The sequence below is a fragment of the Larus michahellis genome, chromosome 1 (genome assembly GCF_964199755.1).
Source record: "Larus michahellis chromosome 1, bLarMic1.1, whole genome shotgun sequence".
NCBI lineage: Eukaryota > Metazoa > Chordata > Aves > Charadriiformes > Laridae > Larus > Larus michahellis.
Window position 1 is genome coordinate 218,194,951 of NC_133896.1, and position 18,286 is coordinate 218,213,236.

Genomic DNA, 18,286 nt, shown 5'->3' on the forward strand with positions numbered 1-18,286 from the left:
AGGACCAGGGCAAATTTCTTTTCCAGCGTACCCGAAGCCTGTTTTATTTGTTCTAATCAGATTGACCTGGATTCAGTTGGCTTCCTCCAAGCAAAATTCACTGTAGTGCTCAAGAAAGAAAAAAAAAAAAATGCCCTCACAATATCTGCCAGATGTAGTGACCCTCAGCTAAAAAAAAAAAAAAAGAAAAAAAAAAGAAAAAAAAAGAAAAGGTTTTCATCAGCATATTATTTTATTTCTTCAGCTGATTTGCTTTTGTCTCCTAAAAGCCTGTGGGACACAAAGACGGCACTAACTTTCCTCCCCATCACAGTGCTCAGCGATAACGTTAGCTGACCCACTTCAGTGCTGCAATGAGTTATGCTATAATGTGACTGAAGGCAAACCATCTCTCCTGTCTTTTCACAATGCAAGTCTCAATACATATGAAAAAACTTATTTCTCTATTTTTGTCATTATGAGGGCTTACCACTTACCAGCGAGTGCTTTCTAGGGAGAAGGAAGCTGCCATATGACCAGTGTAAAGACAGTGGATAGTAATTTAGTCTGTTTATTTTGCACATTACCCAAGAAAATGATTATAATAAGTCTGGATTAACAGCAGAGGGTTACTTGACACTGTTTTCCTGTCTTTGGCCAACACTCAGTGCAGAAGGACAGGTGTGATGGATGTGGCACCTGGGCTGTGCTGCAGAAGTACAAATGGCAGCTTTAGAAAGGAGCCAGAGTCTAACCCTGATCCAGGTCTTTCCATGGGCTTTTCCTAAAGGTGGCTCAACTGCTTTCACAATAGAAAGATGATAGAATAACTTCTGTTCCTATTTTCTGGTGCCACCTCCATCCCAGAACAGGGTGCAGCCTATGGCAAACTTTGCTCATACCAAAATACAGTTGTCTGCCCTCTTTGCTTCCTTAGATATTTAAGTCATTGCACCAGATGACTGGATCCACTCCTATTCCTGAAGTGTCTGAAAGCCCCGTTCACCGTTCTACCATTCCTGAGTTGAAGGCTCACTCATCCTCCTTCATCAGGCTGTGGCAGATGATCTTCTTCCTCCCTCTCTTGTGCACAAGGGATCCAGAAACAGAAATAACTGTTTGCTTTTGAACCCTTGTGAGCACATGCAGATCTCAGCAGCTGCTCACGGCTGTGTGCAGCATTGGCTCCTCCTCCACTTTCCTCTAACACTGCCCAGGTAGGAGGTGGAGTTTCCTCCTTTTCCTGTCCTGCTTGGAGGGAAGCATCGGCCTAAGCTAGACTTGTCATTAAATCTTATTGGGCTTGGAAGTAAATGGTTGCAAATGTGCTGCTTTGAGAAAACAAAGAAGCAGTTGGATAGTCCCATCTGTTCCCCCTTGAAGTCTAGAGAGATACTTGTCTGATATGAGATGAAGAGAAAAATTGGGATGAAAGGCAACTGGCTTTGGGCTCATTTTAAAGAAGCTTCCTCTTTCATAAAATATTCTTATTATTCACGGCAGGGTTGGTTCAGAGATGGATGGGTCTTTCAGGGCTAAGGAAGGGATGGTCTCCATCCACGGCTTACTTGTAACCAGAGGGCCCACTGCACGCTGGCGTTTAGTTAGGCAAAATGGAAGGAAGGGAAGGCTATCGGCTTGGTTAAATTCATTATCAATCCATTGTTAATAGGCTTAATTGATAATGATGGCTTTTTTCTCCACATCAGAAGGTAATTCATGCCAACAGAGTGTTATAATGAGAAAAGGAGAGCAACATTTCCCAGATCAAAGTAGATGGGCACATATTTTGAATACCAGTCTGGGGGAAGGGGAAGATACCTTCATGGGTTGGGAACTCTAACAAGCAGGATGGGGTTTCCAATGATTGCACTGTAAACTACATGCTGGGCATGTATTACAGTAATCTTGATCACTAGGGACTCACTAATTGGACATTTAAGAGCAGGCACATAAATAAAATACCTCCAGATTGTAGACAGATTACATGCATGTATTCAATTCTGTTATGGCTACACTCTCTTCATGATTCCTTTTACATGGCCCACTGATAGGATTTTAAAATTTAATCCCCCAGGCCAGTGAGTCCAGAAAGTACTTCCTAAATAACATATTGCCAATACTGAACTGAATTAAGACCAGCCTGTAAATGCTGTACCATGCAATTGATTTGGCTTTGCACTGATTGGGTTTTTTTCTTTTCTTTCCATTCTTCCCAGATGATATAAAACAATAAACGCATTTCAGAAAAAAAAAAAGAGAAGGAAATCATTCTTATTTTGGTACTCAATTGAGGAGCAAGAGTAATACCTCTGAGGGATTAAAAGAACACTGTTAAGCAGTTTAAGATCACAATTTTAGTTTTGTGAAAGCAATGGTAGTAACAGTTTACATAGCTGGAGTGCCTTTCGTTTCAGAATATCCTGAAGATCTTTGCAAATTGAAATTTGTGGAGAAGTGTCATACAGCAATCTGACTAACTTTGGCAACTCTGTACGAACACTTAGCAACAAGACAGTGAATTCTGTGAAAAAGATTGTTTGGAACCAGCTGATCTTTAAGGTCCTTTCCAACTCTAACCATTCTACGATCCTATAAAAAGGCCCTGTTCATGTACACTGTAAGGTGACTGAAATATACCCAGTATCTCAAAATTAATTCAATTTTTTTAATGCATGTATGATAAGTGAAACATTCTTTTGTCCAATGAAGCAATTTTCAATTCTTCAGTGGATCAGAATTGATTGTTCTTTACAATTTTTTGTAGATTTGCCAAATCTTGACAGTTTCCTCATTTCAATAGTGATCCATAACCGTGTAACTGACAATCAAATGAAAAAGCAGCAACCAAAGCTGATGGTATATGGTCACCAGCTCTATAAGTTGGTTGTTCTTATTTCTAAACAAAAAGATTTCAAACTTTCCTTGAAAATAAAGTCCTAGATTATTAATTTGCTCTAGGTTATTCACAATATTCTTTTTCAAAAGGCTTAAAAACTCTAAAAGGATGGAGGCATTTTAATTGTCCCCAAATACATGCGCTTGTTTTTTTTCACTAAGCAGTCTTTTATGTATCTGCTTTAGGTTCTGCTTGACACACTGCTTCTACCCTCTATTTTTGGAACATTAGGTGAATCCCAAACTTATACACAGCTGCACTGTTTCATTCCTTCTTGCTTGAGGCTGGGGAGAGCATGCCTGCACAGAGCCTGAGCTCTCCTTCAACACTTCTTGGTACGTACAGGTGGCACATGAAATGTTGATTATTATGTTGCTTTAGCTGTAGGAAAAGAGCCAGGCGCGGAGGAAATTGTGACTCAGAGATGAACAGTTTGTAATGCTTCTGGGCTTCTTCAGGGCTGGTGTAACCGACTCATGATGTGCAGCCCTTGCTGAGGGCTGTACACTAAATTGGGTGACGCTTTCACTCGTGGTGGATGTCAGTACAAAGCCCCTGAGTCGATGAGTCGACAGGGTGATGCTGACTTGCACCAAGGCGGAGAGTGGCCCAGGCTCTAACCCTCGTCTGCCAGATGAATGCAAGCCTTGTCCCAGGTATCGCAGGACACACCTAGAGTCTTACAGCGACAGGAGCCAGGGACTGAGCTCCAGCACTGGCTCCCTGACTGCTACCGCTGCTTGGCTGCTGGCGCTCCATAGCCATGTTTTGGACCATTCCTACTGGATGTCACCAAAACAAATCAGCTGCTGGGGTAGCAATGAGCATGGGAGCTTCTTGTCACTTGTCCTTTAGGCTATTGCTAAGTCCCTAGCCCTCTTTTTTCTTTTTTTCTTTTTTTAAACAACATAGACTACAGTAGAGATTACAGACGAGACATCTTCTTCTAGGGGAGATTTCCCCAAGCGTACATTTCTCAGCGTCTTCCTTTTTTTTGTGATCATATTTATTTTTTTCTTTACCTTTTTTAAATGCATATCCTACCGAAGCTGTACCACTGACCTACTTTTTAAAATGCATCATAGAAACCCCTGGTTCTTCGAACGTTTTAATATAGAAGTTATACTGCAAAGGTTAGTCCAAGCAGGTAACGGACCAAAGCAAACATTTACTGTAGTGTGTGTAAAATGGAAAGATAAAAAGAATATATAGATTTTGTCTGGCCCATGAATAAGGCAAACAGCGAGCGAATTGTGTCAAAACATAAACCAAGCAATTCTTTTTAGCCATGCAAATCTTTCATAGCCGGTCTGAAGTCTCAGTCGCAAAGCTTTTTCCGGGATGTTAAAGAGAAGACCTTCCTTTCACGGCAGAGTGATAAAGAGGCACTAAGCCCTGCTCTGTCGTTAGTCACAAGTCATTTTAATGTGGGTCTGTAACACTGTGAAAGATGACCTGCAAAAGGCAAGTGGCAGGCTATAATTCTGCGCCTTGGAAGGTAACACCGGGATCTACTAGCTGATAATTGACTTTCCTGTTATACACTTATCATCTGTAACACTTTTAGACCCTCAGTGGGTCCTTGCTAGCAGTGTGTGTGTTAATCCCTGCGATAGGGACAGAGCAGTAAACTGTCCCTAGCATGGAAATGACTGTCCCGTCCTGGCCAAAAGCAGCAGCAACAGCCACGTAGCTGTGAACCCAACTCCAGTTGCCAGTCACAGGCCGCTAATTATCATTCTTTTATATGATACGAGCACTATCTGGCCTCAAAATTGTGTAGGAGCACAGTGTAAGATATTGTCTCTGCCCTGAAGAATTTATAATCTGATCAGGCAAAGGGCTGGAAGGGTATTTGGGAAATGCCACGACATTTGTGCCCTGTTTTCAAACACCTCCCTGAGCGCTGACAAGTGGCTACAGTCAGAGGCAGATAGGAGGCTGGATGGACCTTTGATTTGCCTGGTCTGAGTGTTAAGAGCAGCCAGAGGAAATCCGTGCACTGAGGACTCGAGGGATTTGGCCAGAGCCAGGTCAACAACCGAAGAGGGCAGAGAGTCCAGGGGTTGCAACCTGGAGCCCAGGCTGGGAGCTGCTGCCTTGCATCCAGCCGGGTCTTCTCCTCCTCCTCCCTGTGCTCTGCAGACAGCCTAATAAGACTTGTATCCGCTTTTTTTAAGAAAGGATTTCCAGACTGAGGCAGGAGCACTGACACAGACATTTCCTGGGCTGCTTGCATCACTGCTTCTACACATTCGACGTTGTCGAGTGGCAGGAGTAGCTGCAAAAGCCAGCCTGGTTAACACGGATAACGAACCCGTCTGCGTGTACCTGCTCAGAGCAAGCAGTGATACCTTCACATATGTATTCCAGTTACATCCCGCTTGTGGAGTTTGATATTCACCTTCCGTGTGATGAGACAGCCTTGAAGGCATCGCTGCTGGAATCAGCACAGCCCGCGAACTGCTCCTCTACAGACTCCTCCAGATTTAAGCAGGGAAGGAATACCGCCAAGGCAGGCTGAGAAGACAAAATACAGCCGGGCATTTCTGTACTGCTCCCTGCGAGCCTGGAGGAAAGCATCACGGGTGTAGGAACACGAGCCAGAGGCATTACTCAGCTTCAGAATTACAAGAACAGATAAAACCTTGGCTTTCCTCTCCCTTTGCTGCCTTGATGAAGGGTGTCTCCCACCTGTGATTCCCAGTTTGCGCCGTAATCCTCACCTGGCTTAGTGTGTATATTTTGGATACAGACTTGAAAGTTTTGATGATATCTGGTTTTCAATAGAGTTTCCCCAGCCATACCTAGCAGGTAATTTGGCTCTGGTTTGTTTTGTAAATTTGATACATCATCTCTTCCTAAGGCAATTAGATGTGTTTTGTTTTGGAGAGTAGAGAAGGAAGGGGCAGAGAAAAGGGATGGGAAGATTTAGCAAAATCTACTTTTAAAAATGCTAAAATCCACTAGATGTATGGACACATTTTCCCTCGTTCGTCTTTGGTTTCTTTAACATGAATGACGAACTAACACTGATTTTTATCTGGTAACTCATTTGGGATGCTGAATTTGTGATGAATCCCAGAGCAATAGGTTTTATTATTCTAATTTGCTATTACTAAACTGAGTTTCACCAAAGCAAGCTGGTGGATGTAGAAAAATGTCTCCAGCCAGTTTCAGTTCTGAACTAGACCATGAAATTATAAATAATAGTCATGTCTTCTACAAGCCAGTGAAAATATGTCTGCAAAATAGTTCACTGTTGGGACACAGCTGAACTTGGTCATATGAATGTAGTTTAGAAGGACTGCATGTGAATGCCTGTGTGTGGAGAAAAAAATTGAAAAGTATCTAGAAGTGGGTTATGATCCTTTATTTAACTCCATCACACCTGTCTTCTCGGAATTAGGTACCCCTAAATGCCTGTGAAGAACTACAGCTTTTTGAAATCACAATGCCAAACTGAAAAACATCCTTTCACCTTGAATGCAAGAATCAGTATTGATCCCCTTTACCATGTGGTAGCAGATTGCAAGGTCAGTCTCTCACTGGCAACGTGGAGCCAGGATAGATACTGCAGTGCCAGTCATTTATTTCCATTTTTCCTCATTTATCTGGAGCAAAATATGTATGAGCTGTATCTTGGCAATTCCCTTTTTCCCAAGCAATTCATATACCACAGTCCTGAAACTCAACCGCTTTCTCCCTTGATCTCTTCCCTCTTGAAAATGTCCTGTCTCCGTTTATCTGTTTCTCTTCCCAGTATCTTCTCTTTTAAGCTCAGGATTTCCCTCACCCAAACTCACAGCCCTTAGTAACATTTCTGCCACAACTAATCAAGTTTTTGGAATTCAGGTTCAATCCACCACTGGGAAAGGTTCCTTCTTACTGCTGCAGTCCAAAATTAGGAAAATATACTTTTACCCCTGGAATCGAGAGCAGAGCCATATTTGTATTAGCCACTGTATATACCTATCTTAATCTTTTCAGTTATTGATATGTTTTAGTATGGAAAAACGGCAAACTAAGTCAAGGTTTCTGAAGAGGTTCCTCAAAAAGCCATTAAGAAGAGGAGTTGCAAAACCTAATTTGACCTGCCTTACGAAATTTAGAGCGCACTGGGAAAAAAAAAACCAAACAACAAGTTTCATGGACTTCCAGATTCTTTTTGTCCTGTTCACTGGTACTCCAAAAAAAAATTTTCACAGAAAGCTTAAATAACATATTACATCTATGCGATTCTTTAAAACAATATCTGTTTAATTTAAGTGTATTACTTGGGGGTTTGTCATGATTTTTTCATTTACTTAGAAAGAAAACCCTATTTCTTTCGACAGGATGTCACCTGTTGCAGGGAAACAGTTACAATTTGTCTGTTTTCATGTGTCCTTTTTCTTCTAGAGCTACATGGTGTGAGAAGGTCTGTTCCGTTTAGGGGAACCAAACTGTGACAATCATTTTGTTCTGGGACATAGTGCTGCTGCCTGGTGCTTTTGAAGATCTGGTGGCCTAAATTCAAGCACATTTGAAGGACTTTTCTGGATGCATGAGTGAAAAAAAGCCACTTTCTTTCTAACTGAACTTTTTTATAAAACATGGATATCGAGCAGGGAGTTGCGATGGCAAGGGAAGACGCTGAACGCTGCTCTAATGCATGTTGCCATAGATTTACATAAATATGTATTCACACATATAGAATTATATGTATATAAATAAGCTTTGTATATAAATAAGCTTTATATATAATGCTGAATGTACCACAGTTGTACACGTACAGAAATATGCACAAAATATGTATTTATATATATACAAATAGGCCATGATTTGATGTTATTAATCTATACCACCAACACCTGTTGCCATGATGTAGTTACAACACCTCAAATAGCTTTTGTCACTAGCATAAAAAAAAGCATTCAGGGAGCTAGTGCTAATGTGAATGGTCAAAATCACTTGCCAGTATAAACATATGTCTTCATAAAACAGGTTTGTAGTTACAGCTACACTAGCAAATCTGTCCTCGTGTAGACCATGCTTATGCCCTCAAAGGAAAAACAGGCCCCATGGATGTCTCTGAATTTGTGTCATGTACAAGTGTATTTTCTTTCCCTAGCAGATGAGGAACCACATGGAAAAAAAAAAATCAGTCACAATTTTTCAGAGCTACTTAAGAGGGTGTAAATACCCAATTCCCTTTCACTTTAGCGGCCATTCAGATTTTACCTCTAGCATTCTATCCTGCATTCCCAAAGCACCGTGAGATTGTGATAAAATAAATCAGTCTTATCCCTTAGGATGAATGATAAACCCGAGGAGCGGCATTTCGAGACCTTTGGAAATGTAGCAAAACAACCTGCAGGTAAAAGGCACCGCACCTGAGGGGGAACACTTCTTTCTCTTGACCAGGATGGCTTTGGTTATCAAGACGTGAAGATCACCAGGAGAATCACGTAAGACTTTTGAGCAACTCTCTCCAGCTGGCCCAGGAGAGGGCACATGTCGTTCATGGTACTTGATGTCATGTATTGCCCTTGACTACGATTCTTGGTGCTCAGAGGCAGGAGGGTTCTCCTGCAATCTGCACAGAAGAGCAAGCAAAAGTAGAGAGACAAAATACTTTGCCCAAGGTCACCCTAAATTTGAGACTCAAAATTAGAGTGCTAAACTACACGCACTGTACCCTGGAGAAGAACAGCATTCAAATTTCACTGAAGCTTCTGGCTAAGCAAGAGAACACAAGAACAGCTTAGTTTCCAGTTAAAAACTCAACCTGGCTAATGTGCAACAGTTGAGTTCAAAGATGCAGCCAAGCTCTGACCCTTTCCGACTGTATGTATGATTAACAGGTCACCAGTGAATGCTTCATCAATGTTTTCATTAATCCTGAAATTAATTTCCACTTTTATTTCATTTTCTCTTTCTTGAGGACATCCCCATTCTTGAGACCTCTAAACATATCCTTATTTCCAATGGAGCCAGAAAGAGAAAAGCTTATTATCTACTTTTTAATTTGGAACAATGAACCTCTTAAGGTTCTCAATGAAGTTTAGCGTTTCCTGATGGTTTGTTGCTGTAAGCAGAGCTCATTGCTCACAAGAAAAACAAAGTGGTAACGAAGCCATAAAGAAGTGAAAGGATTTGCCTAGGATCCCCTCTTTTCCAACAGTAGAGACAGAGAGACCACCTAAACCTCCTGATTTTCGCATCATTGGGATCTCTAACAACCCACACACCTTGCCTTCCTCTTGTAATGGGGACCATGCAGGACAAGTCGCTAGATGAACAGGGAACAAAGAGCTGTGGGTTCCTGTAAGGTCTCCTGCCCTGCTCAAGCAGTCTCAACATATCTAAGCCAACGTCCGAGGTCCCTCACTAGGCTCTGCCATCCCACTCGGGCTCCCCAGCTGACTCACCCTCTACCACAAAGCCCTTTCTGTCTTGCTCCCACCCTTTATACAACAGAATTCATTTTCCCATTTGGTATTTTATTTTGATGTTCCAGGCATAAAAAAGCAAATGGTTCCCTCAAGCCATTTCCTCTCTACGAAGCTGTGAAATAGCTTTGCAATTTTGGAGCAGTTTAAAATGCATTGTTATATTGAGAAAGAAAAGGGGAGGAGGGGGGAAGCTTCTTTTCTAACTTTGAGTACTGAATGCTATAGGAAAACCAGATTGAAATTCTTCAAATAAGGATTTCATAGCTGCAGTTATCAAGGCGGATAGCTCCCTATTTGCATACTGCCATCTATATAAAAGAAATGAGACTCAACGGTTTTATTATAATTATATAGCTTGGTTTTTAGTATTAATAAGCCTATTGTTATAACCGCTGCCTTTCGAAAAAAACCACCACGTTTCTGTCATACAGACTGAAATATTGGAATTTATTTTTAAGGCATGTACTAGAAAAGTAAATCCTTTCCAAAGACTCTCCTTGGTTTGTTGCTCAGCACTGAACTAGTTTGCCGGAGATTATCACCAAGGACTGTGTTTGATCATTGGGTTTTTCAATGCTCCCGTGCTTGCTGAGCGCTGCTCAGGATGCGCAGTGCTTTACTTAAAATTCACAGCGGAAGGGAGATGCATACTTTAGAGATGGTATCAGTGCCATTTTCTGTGGGACTTCAGGCAGTTCCTAGGTGCCTGGGTTGATGTTCTATTAAAATGGAGCATCCTTCATTGAACCACAAAAGAAGGTGACTGATAATTAAGGTGAAAATGCTGCTCTCGTGTCTACGCTGCAGAACTCTTATCAGATATGTGAACTCTTATCAGGCGCCCTCTTATCTCTCCTCCTGTGCATCCTGTGCTGGAATCCCACACTGAACTCCCATCGAGATCAACGGGAGCTCCACTCGGGGTGTGAAAGCACAATAGCTGGTGGAGTCTCCCAAGTGTGCCTCTGCAAGCACAATGAGGTCTCAGGGACATGGTACACAGACAGGAAACGTAAAAGGAAAAAATCAATGGCTTTTGAGGCTGATACAGTATATATGTTGTTCATATATATCAAGGTTGTGCATTTGGTGTCACAATCAAGAAGGAGACGCTAAGGCTCAAAGCTGAAATGCTTCAGCTTCCGATATTCACAAGGACACATTCTGATGGGGTGAAAAAAAAGTTTTTTCCCCCAGGGTAGAGAAATGTACAGAAACCTGTGGCTCAGTTTCAGAGACTTTTTGCATAGGAAAAACAGAAGCATAACTTTTTCAAGCAGATAATACAAGGGAGCTTTGTGGAGAAGGTCACAGTCATAAAAGCAGGGGTTTATCTAAGCTAAATCTCAGCATGTCAGTCACTTCAACTTCAGAAATATCAGCAGGTCCTATTTGCCATCTCCCTGGCTGATCTCAATCTGTTTCTTATGGGCACAGTGATAGAAGTGGGTCTTCAGGGAGAGGCTGGAGAAGGACAGATATTTGAGGTATTTGGGGGAGGCAGGCGGAGGCTTTGAACACCACAAGAGGTTTGAACATCAGGTGGTGTGAAAGGGAGCTGTCAAAAGAGATAAAAGGTGGATGAAGGAGAATGGGAGGGAGATGTTTGACAGCCAAACAACAGTAAAGAGAAATTTCTAGAGCAGGCAGAAAACACAGGTATATGATATGGCAGGGAAGAAGTTGCTGTAATCGAGAAAGGAGATACTGAAGCTTCATGGCAACTTTCTTAAAAGTATCAAGACCACAAAAAGCTAATTCTGAGCATATGGTTGAATGAAAATTTGGTAATACCCTTTTGTTAGGATTTTACCTCAGTTGCGTGCTTCTGGATGCTCTGAATTCTCCTTAAGCCCTGAAATTAGGCACAAGTATAAGAAATGCAGGCCCTAAACCTTTTCAGTTAATATAAACCCGTATCTTTAAACCACTGAACCACAGGTACATTTTTGAAGAGCTATAGTGTAGGAGTGACTCTTTCTTACTGTTTTTCATGGCAACCACAGGACTACAACGCTGCTCTATACTTGAAAAAATTACCACTGAGATTTAATCCTCTCCATGAAAACAGTTCTAGCTCATTCTTCACCTACCATGAAAAAGACCTCAAGTCTAGATTTATCATCTCCCTGTGCACTTGTCAGCTTGCATTATCCTCACAGAATACAAAAAACTTGAACACATACCCTCTAGTAAAGAATTCACAGACTCCCAATGTGGGAAGGATTAAGCATCATAATAGCCAAACCAAACAATTTCTTAGGGGGTTCATATAAAGTCTGTCAAACACGTTCCATAGCTCTGAGAAGAAAAACAAATGCAAATGTAAATCACCTCTAGGAAAGGCAACTTCTTCTAGGTGTTCAAATGCACTAAATCAATCTATTTGTTTTCATTTGGCAGAGTCCACAAGCTTTCACCATCTACAGAACCACGAGATGAGGGACTGTTTGGCATGTTTGTATCGAAAGTTCCCAAGGCACTTTACTAAAGTGAAGGTACTTTAATAAAAAGCAACTCAGCTGAAAGAACTTGACCATGGAAGAAAAAATAGGATTAAGGTTTTGAGCACTGCTGAAGAAACTCCATCTTCTGCATCTTCCATAACCACCTTTTGAGCATCACGTCTCTGACTTAACATGTGGACACTTGGACCCACACTGGCATCCAGCATAATATACGCTTATTAGCTACGTGCTCCAGAGGATTTAGCCAAAATGAACACCAAACACAGAAGCTTAATTACAAGTTAGTTTAGAAGAATCTGGACCTACAAAATTATTGATTCCTTCAGGAAGCAATAGGTATGGCAATCTGAATTACTGAAGAAACTGCACACGGCAGGCTAAAGAAGACCTTATTCTTTGTCATATTTGTCAGAACCACTTAAATCAACAAATTCCTTCCAGCATCAAAGAAAAGAGCTGAGCACTGGAAGGGTTCTTGGTAAGCAGTTCCTGTTTCCATGCCAACTTCAAAGGTCTGTTCCTTCATTTCAGGGTTAACTTCTATCACAAAAAAATATCCACAGTATGGAGTGAAATACATCTGCTAGCAGAGGAATTATCAAAAGAAGAGACAGCAAAATTTACTGTCTGAAAGCAGAAGCTGGATCAATTCAGCCTAAAATTATTAAACTCGTGGAACAGTGAGAATGGTTAAGAACTTGCCAAAAGTTCCAGTGGAGTAATCAATAATGCCAATTTTTTGCACTGGATGAGAAATTCTCTGCCACACGAGTACGTAGTGTGTTGTGGTTCAGAAATGAAGCTGCTCAGGGAAATGCTGTAGTCCTTGTGACAAAATAAATGCCAGTGGTGCGCTCTTCCGGGTTTTTGACTATGAGTCCTTTAGCTTGAGCATATCTACCATGCAGAGAGCTCCTGTTCACGCTCACTGTTTGTTAGACCTTGAGACAACCTTTATGTGTCTGCTCCCTTCCGTCTCTTAACCTGTCTTGGGTTGAGGATTCTTCTGGGGACACTATGTCTGTATACGCGTCTACGCCTCAGTGTGGAGCGGTGTATCTAAGCATTGCTGTAATTTCAGTAGAATCCATTCGTAACACCTCTTTTTTTTTCCCCTGTTCCTCTTCTCAGTGGTATCTCTCAGCAACTTTCCCTACGTTAGTTAATGCAGCAAATGAGATTACACTATCTGCTACTGTTGATATGCTCAGACAGCACGCTGCCCATGTTATCAATGTCACTCTCCACCACCCTCCCTCATTCTTGCTAACTTAAACCTTTCAAAACCACTAGCCAACATGGACTGATCTATTACTAATCTCTGACAAATCCTTTGTTAATCCTTCCTCACTTGTGGCCTGATCAGTTCCTACTGAAACCAACGGGAATTTGACTCAAAAAGGACCTGAACTTATGGCTGCGATGCACAGGCAGTGTTTGAATATGGAGTAAAAAAGTAAAAAAATCCTGCCAAACAGAATTTCAGAGAAATGAACAGACCAAGCTGCTTGGTAACTTCTAGAGGATTAATGAAACAATTGTGCATAGTGGCTGTGTGCTTCGTAATGTACTGCTGTGTGCGACAGTGCTGTTCTGGAGTAGCTGGATAAATTCTATCAAAAATTGTTCTATACTATCAGGTTTGTATAGCTGGTACATGGGATGTCCAGGTATAATAAAAGATTCATACACTTTGTTATAAGAACGATAAAGCTGACCCTTGGATACACCATTTTTTTTTTTGTTAGAGAGAAATAGAAATTCTATGAGAACTCATAATTTGGTAAATTTAATTTCCTTTTCTAACCTGTTTTTCTCCCTGGGCTGTTAGCAAATATTTTCTGATATGAAATTTTAAAAGTCATCTCTCACATTTTTTCAAATTCTAAGATTTAGTTGTTCTTATTTTTTATTCTCCATCTTCCAGTAGCTACCAGGAAGAGCAATCTGGAATCAAGATTTTCTTACTGTATATGCTGGACAGACAAATATTTTAAAAATAATGTTCTGCAAACAGTGTGTGCTGTCTGGAATGGAGAAGAGATTGATAAACACAGGAAGAAGGGGACGAAAATGAGGGAGTGAGATCACAAAATGAGAAAATTATCTGGCACAATGAGTTTCAATTTACTTTTCAGTGCATTAATGTGAAAAGATGTTATTAACAATCACAAAAATCTCTGCTCTGATAGTTTGTCACATTGCTTCATTCAGGAGTGCAGTTAGTACCTTCAATCTGAAAAACGAGAAACCTGAGTGAATCTCCAAGTGTAAGGACACTCCTGGTTTCATTTCCTTTGGAGTTAATATTTTTGTAATGTAAATTGCATTACTGTGCTCAAAGACTAAAATCTTTTTTTTACTATATAAGAAGAAAATGCAAAGATTAAGTGATGTAGTCAGGGTCACAGAGGGAACTTGTTGGTGAAAGCAGAATGCAAGTGCCTTACCCTCAAGCTTATTCTTTATATTATGAGATCATCTTTAAAAAATACCGGAGAAAATATACAAACAGCCCGTGGGGAATTACCCTAAACAATTAAAAGTCAGTCGTACTTATCAAAACAATTGACACACTGCATTTTGCAGAGCAGGGGGACTCTTTTAGGCCTATGTGCTCACTTGCTAACTTGCAAAATTTGTGAAATGCAAATAAAGATTCGCTGTAATCTGCTGTGTTATTTCTCACCCAGGTTTTTGCTTCAACAAAGTAAAATTTCATCTGAATCACTGGAGAAGTAATTAAATGTGACTGAGAATACATTCCTGTGGTGTAGTTAAGTGTTATCTTCGTTTTACAGATGGGGAAACTGAGGAATAGAAAAAATAACTGTTAACCCTTATTTAAGGAAAAAAATGGAGATATTCGAATCTAGAAACAAAACTCTTGAGTTTTGCACCCTAGACAATTTTAAAGTACGGTGTGTGACTGTAGTGTGTCTGACAAAAGATTCCTAAATACAAGGACCAATTATAGTATTTTGGTCGTGATTAAAAATCTAACACTCCCCTGTTGAAAGTCTACCGAAGGCTAATTTGTTTTCTACAGAAATTATGCTAACCACTATTTTAATAAAGAGAGCCTTACTACATGACTTTTAAAATGACCCTATAAGATTCCATACTCTCTATATATGCCAGAAAAGCATTTGTTCAAAACTACAAAAGTGAAAGCACAGAAAGCAAGTAACATCTTATTAAATTCAGCGTCAATTTCCTACATGTGATGGATTGCCAAAAATCTAGGAGATCGCTTTCCTAAACTCTCCCATGAGAAGGGATCTAGACATGAAACATCTCTTCCCTCTTGCATATGTTCCCAATGAATTAGCATTAAGGTTACCAAAGCCCTTTTCTGTCCTTCCCCATACTGCTGGGTTCATTTCATGGAAATGGCACCTTCTTCTTGCCTCCTTATGTTGTAATGATCAGTCTTGACAAGGGTTTTCAAGGCGGGGGGAGCAGTCATGGCTACGGGCAAAATCACAGTTTCTGAACTTCATGCTTGTCAATAGCTGTTTTAGTTTGCATTGCCGTACTAATGTGCCTTATAAATATTCCCGGGGGCTCTACACACCACCACGTTGCTGTTGTCTTATTCATCAATACAGTCAAAACAGAAGCAGATGCTGTCAGTTAAGGTCAAGGCGTGTTTCTTCCAGATCTCTGGAGTGAAAAGACCTCCATCCTCGCTTATAAAAGAAGGTAATATTCTGTATTCATTTAATAAGTGACTCGGGGCTCAGAATTCTCCCATGATGACCCCAATATTTAACCTTAACTGCTGTACAGATATTTACCCTTCATGCCGTCCTCTCCGCTCTCCCCATTTTACTTGCTCTTTTCTCCCGGAGTGTTTTTAGCGCTTGGCACCCACACCGCCTCACTGTCTGCAGGCCATGCTGCGCGAGGTGGCATCTAAAGGGATAGGAAATGACAGCCCGGCTTTCATCCCAAATGAATGAAAAATCGAATGAAAGACTGCAGTGTGAAAGGTTTGGGGATGGATGGGCCCTACTTATCTAACAGGATGGATGAGGATGGAGGTGCTGCCGGCTGGAGCTTTCCCAGCATTTCCTGCATTTAAAACTCCAGCACTAGAGACTATTCTCAGGGTTCTTATACAATTTAGCTGATCAGTTCTTAGCTTTTTTCCTTTTTTTTTTTTTTTTTTTCCCCTTTTTGAAAATTTCATCCTAAAGCAGTGACCCACTTGGGACTGGATTTCAAAACCAACTTGATTCCGCTTAAGCTTGAAAATACATGCTACTATATACCAACAAATACAGGCCAGAAATTCCCACTGCTCTTTAACTCCTTTGAAAATCTTGCTATGAGCTTCAGACTGGAAATCGGTGACTTTGAACATTATGGTCAGTGTGTTTCTATTTAGGCACTGATGTGGGATTGATTCGGAAACCAAGGGGAGCCGAACACTTCAAAATATAGCTCCAGGGAAGAGTCATTTTTCACAAAGTCCTTGGCTTTCCTGCTAAGACTAGTGACAAAGCAGACATCTGGCATGTACATGGATTTCTGTGTTACATGCACTTGCGTTTGTGCAGACCTGGTGGCCTTGCCCAGAGACTTTGTCTTCTCAGAGCTTTCCCTTGCGCATCTTCATAAGGAAGCTTGCTTTATGAGTAATCCTTCCTTGCTCTCCTTGCCTCAGCTATCGCCACTGTCGTGGTTTAACCCCATCCACTCCTTGCTTGCTTCCCCCCACCAGGTTGGGGGAGAGAATTGGAAGAGTGAAAGTGAGAAAACTTGTGGGTTGAGATAAAGACAGTTTAATAGGTAAAGCAAAAGCCACACACGCAAGAAAAGCAAAACAAGGAATTAATTCACTGCTCCCCATTGGCAGGCAGGTGTTCAGCCATCTCCAGGAAAGCAGGGCTCCATCATGCTTAACGGCTACTTGGGAAGACAAAATGCCATAACTTTGAACATTCCCCCCTTCCTTCTGCTTCCCCCAGCTTTATATACTGAGCATGATATCGCATGGCATGAAATATCCCTTTGGTCAGTCAGGGTCAGCTGTCCCGGTCATGCCTCCTCCCATATTCTTGTGCACCCCCAGACTACTCGCTGGTGGGGCGGTGTGAGGAGCAGAAATGGCCTTGACTGCTCAGCATCAACCAAAAACATCAGTGCACTATCAACACTGCTTTCATCCCGAATCCAAAACATAGACCCACACCAGCTGCTAGCAAGAAAGTTAACTCCATCCCAGCAGAAACCAAGACATTCTCCATCCCTTATTCTATACGATTTATGTCATGTTCACTCTATCCAATACATCCTCATTAACCACCCCCCACCCCCGCTTCGTATTCTTTGATATAATACACAGACATCATTCCCTTAATCTATGAACCACCCCTGTGAAATGTCTGTAAAATGTCCATAAATGTCCAAAAATGTCCATTGAGTTCACTTAGTCCATGACTTTGGGCTCCATCTGTCACAACAGTCTTTCAGGAGATGGTGTGTGGTATTGCATGGAGTTACTGGGCACCAAAGCCAGCTTAGGTCAGGTCACTGCTGCACTTGCGCTTATTCCTGGGCAAATCTAGCCGTTTAATGGAGAAATTCTACTGCAGTGGATTACTACCTGTCTTTAAATATACTACAGCCGTTGTAAATAAGCAGCTTACCAACCATTTCATATTGTATCAGTGACTCACGCGGCATTGTTCAATGGCCGCTGTCTCAAAACACAGTGAACCCTTTTATGGTCCCCTAATTGCTATGTACACATACCTAACGGAGAGGTTTGCTTTTATTTTAATCCTAGTCCTCTTCTGCAAAAGACACGGCATGTCAGAGAAGTGAGACAGCTGCCTACGCAGCCAGAGACGCTGTGATTGTCTGAGGACTTTAATAAAAGTGGCAGCAATAAGAGAGAAGTAAAATATAGTCTCTGTTTCTCATGCAAGCCTTGTTTGATAAAAATCTGTTGTCATTCAGTAAGCATACAAGTTACGAAGAAGACATGCTGAGCATGCAGAGACTGGGCAGACTTATCTGGGGAGCAAAAGGGGCTGCAGACCTCCGATAGCATTGTCTGGTTCACTTTTCATGAGGGGAGACGTGTCCTGCCCCTCTCTTTTCCTCTGCAATCGCGTAACTCTGATTTGATAAACTGTCCTCTTCAAGATACCCATTTCTGGAGGGAAGTGCTTGCTCAAAATTTTCCCTGCAAACCCTGATTTCCTTGGAGCTGTTTGTCTGGCACGACCTCACCTTGGTGGAGATTGTTGGGCCACGCGAAGTTTGGTACTCATCTGGCTGAAAGTTTTCTCATTGTGCAAAGGTAAGATACCGATCATTCTTTTTTGAGAACAAACAGTTGCTGAGTATTGATGCATGAAAAATATTAATGTCCACCCTGCTTTACGTCACGTACTAAAACACATCTTTTTATAAACCAACCTCAGCTTCCTAAAACTCTCTGGATGGCTGGCTGTCAGCCCGCTGGCCTATAGTTAACAAGAAGCATT

General features: G+C 41.4%; 1 protein-coding gene across 11 annotated transcripts in view; it reads right to left on the reverse strand.

Annotated features, from left to right (window-relative positions):
- Nucleotides 1-18,286, reverse strand: part of TENM4 (teneurin transmembrane protein 4) — a 530,696-nt gene that overhangs the window by 443,527 nt on the left and 68,883 nt on the right. The window lies entirely within an intron of this gene.